The sequence below is a fragment of the Rattus norvegicus genome, chromosome 15 (genome assembly GCF_036323735.1).
Source record: "Rattus norvegicus strain BN/NHsdMcwi chromosome 15, GRCr8, whole genome shotgun sequence".
NCBI classification, from domain to species: Eukaryota; Metazoa; Chordata; class Mammalia; order Rodentia; family Muridae; genus Rattus; species Rattus norvegicus.
The window spans coordinates 97,411,220-97,425,254 of NC_086033.1; the positions used below are offsets into that span (position 1 = coordinate 97,411,220).

General features: G+C 34.0%; 1 long non-coding RNA gene across 16 annotated transcripts in view; it reads right to left on the reverse strand.

The window, feature by feature from the left end:
* The window catches only part of LOC102547440 (uncharacterized), a 92,795-nt gene that overhangs the window by 40,654 nt on the left and 38,106 nt on the right, over window positions 1-14,035 (reverse strand). For 2 of the 16 annotated variants that reach the window (XR_010058027.1, XR_001841450.3), the window contains exon 3: window positions 12,433-12,466. The exons of 13 other annotated variants lie outside the window; for them this stretch is intronic. This is a non-coding gene — a long non-coding RNA (uncharacterized LOC102547440). Of the gene's footprint in view, window positions 1-1,906; window positions 2,037-12,432; window positions 12,467-14,035 lie in introns of all 16 variants that reach the window. One more of the 16 variants, XR_001841451.3, reaches the window with a different exon arrangement.

Below are 14,035 nucleotides of genomic sequence, written 5' to 3' on the forward strand. Positions count from 1 at the left end.
CTTCACGAATCCATGATTAACTGAAAGGCTGAAAACTAATTCAGTGCCTAATATATCATTAGGCTTTATTATAATGATATAAAGATTATATAATAATATAAAGATTATTTTGCAGTAATTGATTCGACAAAATACAGCTTGCAACTCTCAAAGAATTTGAAATTTATAAGGTAGAGTTTCCCAAATTGCTGATCCTAAAGGTAGCAGAAGTCTGTTACTCTTCTTTACTTTTGTTAAGATGTAACACCAGCATGAAACATTGTTTATGTGGCAAGAACCTATTCCTAAGAATGTAAATGAGCCTCTGAAATACATAAATCATAAATTCTGCTTTCTTAAAATAACTTTGCTGACCGGAAAAGAAAATAATATATGTCATTATCACTGGGGAAAAAACAAAAATATAAAATGACTTTACTAGGAGGAGAAGCACTTGGTCCTGTGAAGCCTTGTTTCCCCACTGTAGGGGAATCCCAAGGTGGGGAGATGCCGGTGCGTGAGTGGGAGAGGGAACATCCTCACAGAAGCAGGGGGAGGAGTGAGAGGGGGATCCGGGAAAGGGGATAACGTTTTAAATGTAAGTACATACAATATTAAATTTAAAAAAAGGACTGCCAACTGTGTATAAGCAAGCTATTGACCTGCACCAATTAGCTGATATTTACAAGTTATTTCCACTTATTTCAGTGACCAATAAAATCCACATTCCAAATGGGGGGGATAGCAATTTTTCTTGAATCTCAAGCATCGAATGTTTCCAAGTGTTAAACAGAAGTAGATACATCAAACTAGTAACTGTAACTGAAGTGTCATCAGAATTTAGTGAAGTTTGTGAATGATGTTGATGGTTATGACTATTTAATCTGTCAAATTTGCTTTCTAATTGGGCATAAAACCAAAGAGCAAGGGACTAAAGTGTTTATAATTTTTTAAAACCTTTCTTATATTTGTAAACATACTAAGGTTTGTAAGTCAATTAAGAGTTTTAAGAAATAGTATCATAAGTAAACTTTCAAGAAAATAAATATTAAATAGAAAATATGACATATGTCTTTAAAATAAATCTTTAGTAAGTTGGAGTGTCCATAAGAATAGATGAACATATATGTGAGTGTTGATTGGAAATTCTTTCCAGCCAAATATAAACTAAGAACATTTCAGTTCATTCTGTGAGATACAGAGTAGTTAAGTATGTAACATCAGATTAAACATGGATCCAGGAAAAATAAAAAGTCCTGGTGAAATAGAAAATTAATATATTGGAAAAAAGTATACAAAACATAATTAGAAGTCATATAAGAATCTAATATTAAATTTCAAACAGAATAATAGCATACACTGGAAACAAATATGAAAACAGCCAGGATAAGGTAGTAAAATTTCAGAAACGTCAGTAAGGACTTGTTAATAGTAGAGAAGGTATTTAAATCCAAATTATATCTCATATAATGTTGATTCTATACTAAATTAATATGAAACATACAAGCACACATTAACTATATTATTTTGAGTAATAATCTTTATTATCCAATAGTATATAGCAGTAAATTTGCAGATTATATATTAGCTTATATATGCAAATGTGTACATTATATAAAATTGCATGTATGTGACAAACTAAAATAGATAAACTAAAAGGAGGAAAATGAAATAACAAAAATCTGTAAATAAAAAAATACATGTAAAAATCTATGAACTTATAAGTATGAACTAATGGAATAATGGTAAAACATTTGTTTTCTTCTTGGTTTATGTAGGTCAAACACACTAATGACATAAACCAAATCAAGAAGTTGATATAGATTGATTGTGTAGAGTAGTGCTATGTAAATAGTTAATTGATTAGTATATACCTAGCTGCTGAGACACTATTTTACATTTTTAAAAATTTAGAAATTATACTTACATCCCTTGTTGAAGGAATTCTAGTGTCCATCTTCATGTTAGGAGGGCAGAGGCACGTTGAGTGTGGTGTCTGCACAGTCCCACAATTGGATGATGAGTACTGTTGGGCTCTGGGTTAGATTTGGTGGTGTCTGTGTGAAATTAGTTTGCAGTGCAAGTGAATGTATGAAATACATTTCTCATGTAAACATCATGATGCTGATGGACTGATCATTTGTTTTAAAAATCTGGCTTTTTGAATAATGAATGAATAATATTGTCTAAGAATAAATCTCGGATGTTGTAAACAATGGCTCTCAATGTTTAGTCAAATCACTCCGAGCATATATGAAGTTACACCACTTGAGAGGCGAGGGGCAAGCCACAAGCAGAGCGGTGAGACAGCACACAGTGTACTGTTGACTATCATGGTGACCTTCGACAAAGCAAATTTCTCTACTTTCTTCCCTTTTGTCTCCCTGAAATATACACTCATCCTTAACATCCTTCATAACACATGTAGTTCATTAGATTATCAGAGATATCATAATTAATGCTTGCAAATGAGCTGTCCCTACAGGTACAGACTCAGCCCATAGATAATGATACTTGTTTTACAGAGGCAATCATTAAAAAGGAAGAAAAGCCAGAAAGTAAATAATAAAAATTCTGAATTTATCTCCAATTTATCTTGTCATCTTCAAAAAGATCTTTTTGCTAAAGCAAGTTATTGTTAAGTAGATGTAACTCTCTGTATGATAATGCATCTTAATGCAATCATCTTTAAAGGCATGTAAAATTATTTTTGCATGATAATATTTCTACTGTAATATCCACTAATATTAATAATTATTTTTGAAAACTAAGTTTGATGATTATAATTTGAAGGTCTTGGTTTGGGCCAAATGCCCATGATTATAGAAGTCAAGATACTGGGTGTGAACTTATTACTTTTGATATTTCATTATAACCACTATTATTCTTGAGTAAAACTTAAGTTGATACCTGCAACAGGAATCTTTTTGGGAAGGCTCCTATTGGTTTTGCTAGGCTTTGTGGCATCCGTATAAATTGTTTAAATATTTTTTTTCTAATTCTGAAGAAAATGGTACTATACTTTAGAGGGCATTACATTGAATTTGCAGATTGTTTTTGTAGGATGGCGGTTTTAATAATATTAAATTTAACAACTCTATAGCCTAGTGTCTTCTTCAAGTCCTTTCTTCAGTGTTTTAAAGTTTTCTTCCATATGTATTTCAGGTCTTTGTTGAAGATTGTGGCCAGTAATTTAAAAGATTAATTTAGGTCTTCATAATGTTTTAAAATACATTTAAAACCGTTATAAATTGTTAATACATATTTGTATGTCTGTGCTTGTGTGAGTCAAACTCATTCATCCAAGTGTAAGCAGAGAGCCATAGAGCTTGATGCTCAACAGAACTGGAGTTTGAAGCAGTTGTGAGCTTCTAGGTACCATGATGGAAACCAAACTTAGCTCTTCTGAGCCAGCAAGAAATATTTTCCATTTTTTTGATTTTTTTTGTTTGTTTGTTTTACATCCCAATATCTGGCCATCCTTTCCTGCCAGCCCTCCTTCCCCACTCACATCTGCCCTTCTCCTCTGGGAAGTGGGTCATCTTCCCTCGGTATCACCAATCTTGGCATGTCAAGTCTGTTCAGTACTAAGCATCTAGTTGAAGCCAGATGAGGCAGTCCATTTTGGGGAACGAGATCCACAGATAGTAAATAATTTAGTGGCAGCCTCCTCCCCAGTTTTTGGCAGAACTGCATGAAGGCTAAACTGTACCTCTGCTACATTTAAAGTCACCTCCATATACCCCTTGGATCCTCTCTTTGGTCCCCGTTCTTTGGAATTTCCTAGAGACGCCCATCTATGATCCTTTCTTTCCCCTGCTCTTCCTCATCTGATTCCCTGCCAAATTCCTCTCCCAATCTCCCCTTCCTTCCACTTCTCTCTCTCCATCCACCTCTGATATGTATTTTCCATGTCTGAAAAAGATTCAACCATTATCCCTTGCCCTGTCTTGTTGTTTTTTTCAGTCTGTTGATTAGAGCATAACTATCCTGTACGATATGGTTAATATCCACTTATAAGTGAGTACACACTATGCATATGCATGACCTTTTGGGTCTGGATTACCTCATGCAGGATGATATTTTCCAGTTCCATCCATTTTCCTGCAAAATTCAGATTGTCCTTGTTTTTAATAGCTGACTATTATTCCACTGTGCAAATGTACCACATTTACTGTATCCATTCTTCAGTTGAGGTTCATCTGGATTGTTTCCCATTTCTGGCTAGTACAAATAAAACTGCTTTGAACATAGTTGGGCCAGTGTTCTTGTCAGATGGTAGATCATCTTTTGGGTCTATGCTCAGGAATGATATAGCTGGATCTTGAGGTGGAATTACTCCCAGTTTTCTGGGAAATTGCCACTTGATTTTAAGAGAAGTTGTACGGGTTGGGGATTTAGCTCAGTGGTAGAGTGCTTGCCTATGAAGCGCAAGGCCCTGGGTTCAGTCCCCAGCTCCGGAAAAAAAAAAAGAGAGAGAGAGAAGTTTTACAAGTTTGCATGCCTAAGTAGCAGTATAGGAATGCTACCCTTGCTGTCCTCACCAGGATATGCTGTTGCTTAAGTTTTTCATTTTAGCCATTCTGAATGGTAAAGTGGGATCTGGAAGTCATTTTGATTGTATTTTTCTGATGACTATGGGCAATGAACATATCTTTAAGTGCTTCTTGGCCTCCAAGATTTGCTTCTTGAGAATTTTCTGTTTAGTTCTGTATCCAATTTTTCACCCTGCATAAAACTCAAGTACAAGGGAATCAGGACATCAACATAAAACCTGATACACCAAATCTAATGAAACAAAAATTGCAGAATAGACTTGAAGTCCTTGGTACAGGAGACAACTTCCTGAAGAGAACACTCATGGCTCAGCTACATGATTAACAATGAATAAATGGGATCTGATGAAGTATGAAAGCCTCTGTAAGACAAAGGCACTGTCAGTAGAACAAAACAAGCCTACAGATTGGAAAAAGAATCCTCACTAATTCTCCATCTGATAGAGGGCTAATGGCCAAATTACATAAATAAATCAAGAAGTTAGACACAACCAAAATAACCCAATTAAAAATGGGGTACAGATCAAGAAGAATTTTAACAACTGAGCCATCTCTAGCCTAATCCCAAAGTATTTTGTGTATATTTTTATTGATCCAATGTGTCAACTGACATATTGTCATGCATTTCTTTGTTAGATTTATTCAAAGATATTTTTGAGGCTTTGGTGAATGGACTTTTTGTCTGACTTCATACTTGCTATGTTTCATGTACACATGTAAGAAAATGATTTATATTTTTGCTTGTATATTTTTTATTTCTTGCAACTTTGATAAGCATGTTTATCAGCCAAAGGAGTTTTAAAGCAAAGTTTTCAAAATCTTTTATGAGTAGAATCACAAAAAAATAAACTGTGAATTCTCTATTTGTAACCATTCTTGTCTTTTATTGCTCAAAGATGAAGCATTGAGTTGACCAAGTGTGGTAAAGGTAAACATTCTTTTCTCATTTTTTAAATGAAAAAGTTGTCAGCATAATTTATTTGCTGACAAATTCAAGTAACCAGTCTGAGAAACTAGTATAAGAGAAAACTAAATACTGTTTCAATGGAAACTCATCCTGAGATGGATTTGCACATTTATTCATTTTATACTGAAATATTACAGCCAAATTAATAAATATACTGTGATAGATTTTGCATTTATGGAATTTCAATTTCCTCTCATTTTCAAAATGTTGAATAAAATAAGGAAAGGATTTTGTTCAAATATTTACTTAATAACATAAACAAATGATGTTACTTTTTTTTCAGAAAATTCCATAGTTCTCAAAATAAACAAAGATTCTGAAAGAAATTCAAGTGGAATAAAATCACTTCTCTCGAGGAATTATACTATCTTTGGCTTTCATCAATGCAAAATGATAGGGAAAACTGGAATATTTTACTGAAAGGTACCAATAAATATGCATATTTTCCATCCTGAATGATCACAGCACATAGTAAATGGGCATCAGAAATGTCTAAGACAAACAACAGATTCCTGATCCTTCAATTGCTTATAATGCCGTTAAGTCTTGAGGTCTTCAGTGAATTTCACATTTCTGTATACAGAACGGTGGATCACTTCCAATGCTTCCATTTCAACTGTTTATTTACAAAGAAGAATTGAACAGAACTCTGCCTAATTAAAAAAAAGTCAACCTCTATTCCTTGCTAACGCTTCTACTGACATTTGTTGCTTGTTTTGAAACTAAAATATTCTTCATTAAAACCACCAAGTTCACACACTGTTTAAACAGAAAAATTACCAACGTTAGATTATTAGCTTTGAAACATTTTGTTTTAGGTTGAGTTTTCTATATTTCTAATTTCCAGCAAAATAATTTTATCCTTTACTTGCAAGCATCTTGTTTTAATTTGATTTTCTTCAAGATTTATGAGGCAACTGCTTTCTTTATGCAATATAATGTATTTTTTTGAAAGAAGAATATGTTGTAATTTGAAGCAACTCAAGCTTGTAATGATTTTTCCTTCTGTACAATGCCTACTGAAATCTATTGATAAATGAATGTACGTTTGTTATTCTTTTTAAACAACTTAGTGCACTTGTCCCTACTTTAGCTCATTAGTGTTTCTTCCCCAATCAGTAAAGTATTTGGTTCACACTTCAAGGTTATTTCTTGACATAATTATTCAATTTCATTGATATATTTAAAATCAGACAAGATTGTACTCATTATTTAAAATATTACAATGTTGACCCAGCATTTTTCTGTAAAATTTATGCTTAGAAATGATAGACTATACATCATACTGTCCACCTGATCATTTGCAGGGAGGTAAGATGAATTTCAGTCATGCAATATCAATATTATTCTGTAGTGTCACTGTTTTTCCATTCAACACCTAGATATAAAGTAATCTCACTTTATTAGAACATACAATGTGTCACTAACTTGTGGAATCCCTTTAATTTTTATGACTAGTTAGCATATTTTATTGTATAGACATCCAATCAAGTATAGTTTATTACTTCATATTTTTGTTACTTTTTGAGCATTTCATATACGTATGTAATGAGATTCTATCAAATCTACATCTAGTCTTTCCTCTGACTAACCTCAGAGTACTAACACAACCTCCAAATCACATATTTTTGTTGTTGTTATAGATAAACTACTGAGTTCTGTTAGTGCTGCTTATAGGTGAATGGCTGTGGTCTTATCCATTAGATCCTGGGTAACCAGCGCTACTTCTTGAAAAACCATGGTCCTCCCTCCCCCAACAGATATCATTTGCTTGTAGCTTCTCAGTAAGTCCTGAATCCTGAACATTATCTAGCCCATCTATTCTGGGATGTGGCTTGTTTTGATTCTGTAATGGTCATTCACAGATAACAGCATTTTCTGTGAGTTTATGAGCATGGTTAGCATGTCATTTTCAAAAGACAACACTTCAGGACATTCCTCACCATCTTTCATGTGTTTCTCCAACTCCCCCTCTTGGATATTCTCTAGTCTTGGAGGTGACGGTCTTGATATGAATGTCATATGTAGAATTCTTCCCCTTATTCTTAGCATGTTGGTTAGTTTTACATTGTACCATTGACATGTTTTTCATGTTTTTTATTTATTTTTTTGTGCTTTGATCAATGTTGAAAGAAGTCCAAACATATTTAGAAGCCAATTTGACATCATGACACTTAGCAAAATAACAATGGCAGGAAGGAACCTAGAGCTTTTTGACATCACTATTGTCAACTTTTGAACAGGCTTAAGCGGCTTAAGCTTAAAGCAAGGTATTCCCTAGTGTGGAAAAGGCCTCAGATCTAATCAGAACATGGTTTGTTATTCTCTAATACTATTACCATTATTGAAGTTTATCCTTTCTCCCCTTTCCTTTAAAATATATGCAAATATATATTTTCTATTTTGGAAGAAATAGATTATAATTTTTAAATGAAAATGTGTTCATGAATTCTAATCAGTAAAATTTTGATACTCATTCTTTGACCAAAAACATATTAACTCTGTGTAATAAAATAGGCTAATGTGTGAAGATGCTTTATACAATTCTCAACGATAGGATGAGAACATGAAATAATTTTGCATATAGATCTACCAAAATGTGATCAATGTATTTATTCGTTACCTATTTTTGTTTAAATGTTCTCTTTAAATAAACACTAAAATAGAACATGGAAGGAATTAAAGTAAGCATAAGAGATACCAAGGTTCATTCAACATTTCTTTCAAAACATCTTTAATTTACGGACGAGCTACTGTTTTCCTATCTTGTTTTGCCATTTAAAAAGTAATCTACTGCATTTCAAGAATGAAAACATCTTGAGAACTCAGTGGGATGAAACATATTATGTCTGTATTGGATGCATCTAGCAGGGAAAGCATTAAAATCATATACAGACACCAAGTCAAACTGTGATAATGGGTTCGCATGGGATGAGCTATTATGTATTATTTAGGAGTTCTGTTAGGGAGCTGTGCTTTTTTATTTCATTGTCTTAATGCGAACTCTATTTGGAAGAGTAAATTATATTTAAGAGTACATAATCTAATGATTACCAGTTGAAAGTTATATTCTTAATTACCAGCAATGAGCAAGTTCATGTATTATAATATAAACAACTCAGTGATTCTCAGAATTTAGGATATTTTAGAAATGTCATTCTTCAAACAGATTGCTATTATCTTCACATTGTCATAGTTTACAAATATAAATTGTTTTTACTTGCACTGTGTTAATAAAAATTTAACTACATAGAGGTTAAACCAATATAGTCTATGTTTTAGAATAAGATTTTTTGATGTTGAGCTCTTAAAGTTCATAAAAATGTTTATCGCTGTAAGTCAAATATGACTGCAATGAACGAGTTTTATTTTTATAGCTTAAATTTATAAATTCAAATACAACTTTTATTTTTTCTTTTCATCACTTTCCTTATTTACATTTCAAATGATATCTTCCTTCTCAGTTTCCCCTTCACAAACCCCCCCATTCCATCTCTCCTCCCGTTTGCCTCTATGACAGTGCTCCTCTACCCATCCATGTACTCCTGCCTCACTGCTCTAGTACCACCCTACTCTGGGGCATTAACCTCCACAGGGCCAACAGCCTCCCCTCTTATTGATGCCAGATAAAGCAGTACTCTGTTACCTATGTAAGTGGAGCCATGGATCCCCCCATGTATACTCTTTGATTTAGTCCCTAAGAGCTTGGATGGTCCAGTGAGTTGATATTGTTTTTCTATGAATTTGAATCCCCTTCAGCTCCTTCAGTCCTTCTCCTAACTCTTCCATTGCAGTCCTTGGGCTCAGTCCAATGGTTGACTGTGAATACCTGCATCTGTATTAGTCAGATGCTGTTAGAAACTTTCAGCCATATCAGGCTCCAGTCAGCAAGTGCTTCTTGGCATCAGCCATTGTGTCTGGGTTTGGTGTCTACAGGTGAGATACATTCCTAGGTGGTGTGGTCTCTGGATGGCCTTTCTTTCCCTCTCAGTTCCATCTTTTGTCCCTGTCTTTCCTTAAGACAGGAACAACTATGGATTAAAAATTTTGAGATAGATGGTTGGCACCATCCCTCAACTTAGGGCACTGATCTTTCTATCCCTCTTTGTTGGGCAATTCAGCTAATGCCATCCCAGTTGGGTCCTGGGAGCCTTTTGCTTCCCTGGCATTTGGGACTTTCTAGTGGCTACCTCCTGTTCCCCATCCCTTACTGCTGCATATTTCTATTCAATTTCCTGGCCCTTTGTACTTCTCTCATGTCCTTTCCAATTGCTAATCCCACCACCTCTTTTCTTTCCTTCCCTTTTCTCTCACTTCCAGGTCCCTCACTCCTTCAATCTCCCATGATGATTTTATTTCTCCTTCTATGTAAGATTGAAGCATCCACACATTGGCCTTCCTTCTTCTTAAGTTTCATATAGTTTGTAAATTGTATCATTGGTATTATGAGCTTTTGGGCTAAGCTCAATTCCAAGTGGATCAAGGACCTCCACTTAAAACAAGATAAGCTGAATCTAATAAAAGAGAATGTGGGAAACAGCCTTGAACACATCAAGACAGAGGAAACTTTCCTGAACAAGAACACCAATGAATCAGGCTCTAAGATCAATTGACAAATGTGACCTCATAAAATTGAAAAGCTTCTGTAATGCAAAGGACACTGTCAATAGGACCTAAGTGCAATCTACAGATTTGGAAAAGATCTTTACCAACCTTACATCCAATAGTGGGCTAATAATAATCAATATATACAAAGAACTCAGTAAGTTAGACTCCAGACAACCAAATAACCCTATTGTAAAATGGGGTTCAATGCTAAAAAGAGAATTCTCAACTGAGGAATCTCAAATGGCTGAGAATCACCTAAAAAAAATGCCCAACACCCTTAGTCATCAGGGAAATGCAAATCAAAACAACCCTGAGACTCTATCACACACCAATAAGAATGCCTAAAATCAAAAACTCAGGTGACAGTAGATGCTGGCAAAGATGTGGAGACAAAAGAACGCTCCTCCAGTGTTGGCGGGATTGCAAGCTGGTAAAACCACATTGGAAAACAATCTACAGGTTCCTCAGAAAACTGGAAATAGTTCTACCTAAAGACCCAGCTATACTGGTACTGGGCACATACCCAAAAGAATATATGCTCCAACATATAACCAAGACACATGCTCCACTATGTTCATAACAGCCTTATTTATAAAAACCAGAAGCTGGAAAGAACCCAGATGTCCCTCAACAGAGAAATGGATACAGAAAATGTGGTACATCTACACAAATGGAGTACTACTCAACTATTAAAAATAATGACTTCATGGCATCTGCAGGCAGATGGAAGGAACTAGAAGATACCATTCTGAGTGAGGTAAAGAACACACATGATATGTTCTGACTGATAACTGGATATTAGCCCATTTTTAAAATTTTCTGCATCTATGAGCTATACATTGAATTATTTAAAGGGACGATGGGGTATATTTAGCAATAGCATTATCTTCTCTCCCACAGTAATAGTAATACCTATTCTTTTAAAATTCTGTCTAGACAAACATTTTCAGGGATCCAAATTTACCCTTGCCTGAGAAAGACAGTTTTCTTCTCCATGGGTAAAGCATTTCTTTGATGAATTCAATCCAGGTACCTTGAATACATGTGTACATTAAATGTTTTCAGACACTGTGCTTTCAGCAGGACAGACTGGAGAGGCCTTGAAGAGCTTACATGTTCTCACTGTGACGCATAAACATACAAATATTAGGTAATATATGTGCCTTAAATAATTATTGTTTTGAATAGTCATTAGCAACCATGATTTCTGATCCCAACAGCCTGAAATAAACATTTTGTAAATCAAATGTTTGGAGTAGGCATCAAGTTCCTTGAGTTCCCAGTAGTGTGATGTCTTATACAGCTAGAGCGTAAGGTTCTTTGACTGTTTTGAACCCTAAATCAATTAGTGTACCTTTGGAAACTGAGTCTTCCCATTACAAGACATCCTGACAGAAATTCAAGTGCCACTGGCATACTTTTAGACTGTTGAACATATATTCATTGATATAGTAAACAATTAAAGTACCAGCCTATGGTAGTGGTGTTACATAAACTACCTTAAAAACATTTCTAAAATCTCTTTATAAACTAACCAATATTAGCTCTAATACAAATGCCAGGTTATTTTCAAAGACCTAGAAACACAGATCTACTCATAACAATGATCAAGATCAGTAAATGTAATAACTGCTAAATATACTCTTGGAGGAAAAGGGAAAGTTATTCAGAAGGAAGTAAACTTAATTCAGTGAATCGCTCACATCCCTGAGAAAATATTGACTGAGGAATTAAGAAGGCAAAATGGTAAACACATAGATTAAACAGGACAACCATTAAAACCTGCTGGAGCCATGAAAGTTGTGGCTGTTCCTAGTGTTGTTGCCACTTTTATAGTCATTTCTAGAAAACAGAAAACAAAATATCATCAAATGGTAAATATTATGCTAATTATAAAATGTTTGATAGTGCTACTCTGTAAAATAATGTAGGACAAAGAATCTGGTGAATGTAGTTTGCAGTCTTTGTTGTGGAGCAAGAAACTACAGTAGGACAGCCACAGGCCTCTAACATAATGGGGAAAATAATTTAAAAGTTTAATTTAGGTCTTACTGACTTCTCAAACCTCTCAGCCCACTTACTTTGCATAACAGTAAAATCACACACCCATTAATAACAGTAATTTAAAAGTAGGCAAAAGTGTTAGATGTGTTTTCTCCTCACTAACATAACAAATTAGGGATACGATGTAAATATTCTCATATTTTTGTTGTAAAATATTAAACCTGGAAACCACAGAATTGCATTAAGAATAGTTAGGTATTACTGCCAGTGGTTAACTGCCACTGAACTATCGTCATGTACAGGAAGAGGAAAACAGACCTGTTGAGTTTCTTTGTGGAGTTCTACGATCATCCTACAAGGTAAGAGAGAATGAATAGATGACTCAGAATGATTGCTTAAGAACAGCCAAGCTTTGTCCTGGAGCACAAAGGAACAGATCTTGTTGAGGACAGCACACACTGCTTCAGACTGTCTGCTGCTGACCTGTTTCACTAGTAGCAGCCCCACAGTGATCCTTGATTTTTACATCTCCTAACACAACCTTGGCTATTCAGCCTTCCTTCCTGTTCAGTGTGCTTTAGAATACTGCTCCTGAGCCTGTTATCACACCTACCTTTCATAATTATATCTACTCAGTCTTTGTTATGTCATATTTCATGTCAGTTAATATCAAGCTATACTAACCAAATTTTAAAGGCATGAAATTGACTTCTACACACAGTCTTTGGGATGACACATTTGCTTATTAGTATTAATTCAAAATAAGTTACTGGGTGAACAAAATTTAAAAGTGAATAATTAAATTAGAATTCATAAAACTCCCATCAATACAAACACAAATTTCATGTTCCACAAATCATCATGTAATGAAAATGCCAATCACTTTTATTTCCAGGATCAAATTAAATTTTAATCTTACTTCTAATTTTTTCTCTTAATTTTAATTTTTTACTTTTCATGTTATTAATTCAAAGTGATTTAGAGTCACTTTTAAAAACATGCAAATTGCTAAAAACTTAGAAGAAGCTTGCTTTTACTTCTTTTAAGAAAATGAAATAATACTTTTCCTTTTCCTTTTCCTGATCTGTCTTGGAAGACATCTTTTAATCAACTTTAGATATTAACAGCATTGAAAAAAAATAAAATTGGAAATAGCCATCTGTTCAACATTCTGTTATCAGGCTGCCCCTAATGTTATAGCAGTAGCATATTTTGAGAACTGCAGGGAAAGGGGGTGACTCATAGAAAAATGTGTCTGTTATTGCTGTCCTGAACAATCTAGAAATATGCAAATTTAAAACAGGACAAAATATTAGATAAAACTGAAGTTTAGCTCATGTTTTGAAATTTTAAGAGAAAAATTCAAAGAGAATATTTACAGTAATTTAAAGGTCTTTAATTTACAGTCACTTCCTACTACTTCCAATCTTTGAAGAAAGAAGATAATTTAGGTTTTCTAAAGTTCTCCAATAATTCTGGATATTCAAAATATGGCCAAGATCTTTAAAGAAAATATTTAAGCAAGGATATTGTTTTTTATAACTACTCTGATTTGCTCTAAGTGTTCTCTTATGATTTTGTGCATATACAAAAGTGAAATTGAATTTTAAATTTTTAAAATAAAATTTTCTCATTCTAATATGTGCAATACATAGTAGGACATAAGGCTAATTATAAGTGTTTTGATGGTAAATATTTGCAGTAGAACAGGATTAGTAACTCTACTACTTGGGCGGTGTAAGCAGAAAGATAAAGTGTTTATAATGCCACTGGTGCTAAATAGCAAGATAATGTTCCAAAAATTCCAGGTTAATTGATTAGAATAATATAAGTATGCATTGTTGTAGCATAATAAATTGCAACACAAGTCAGAAAATATGACTTAGAGGGAAATGTTCTCAAAGTAGTTATTACTGTGGTT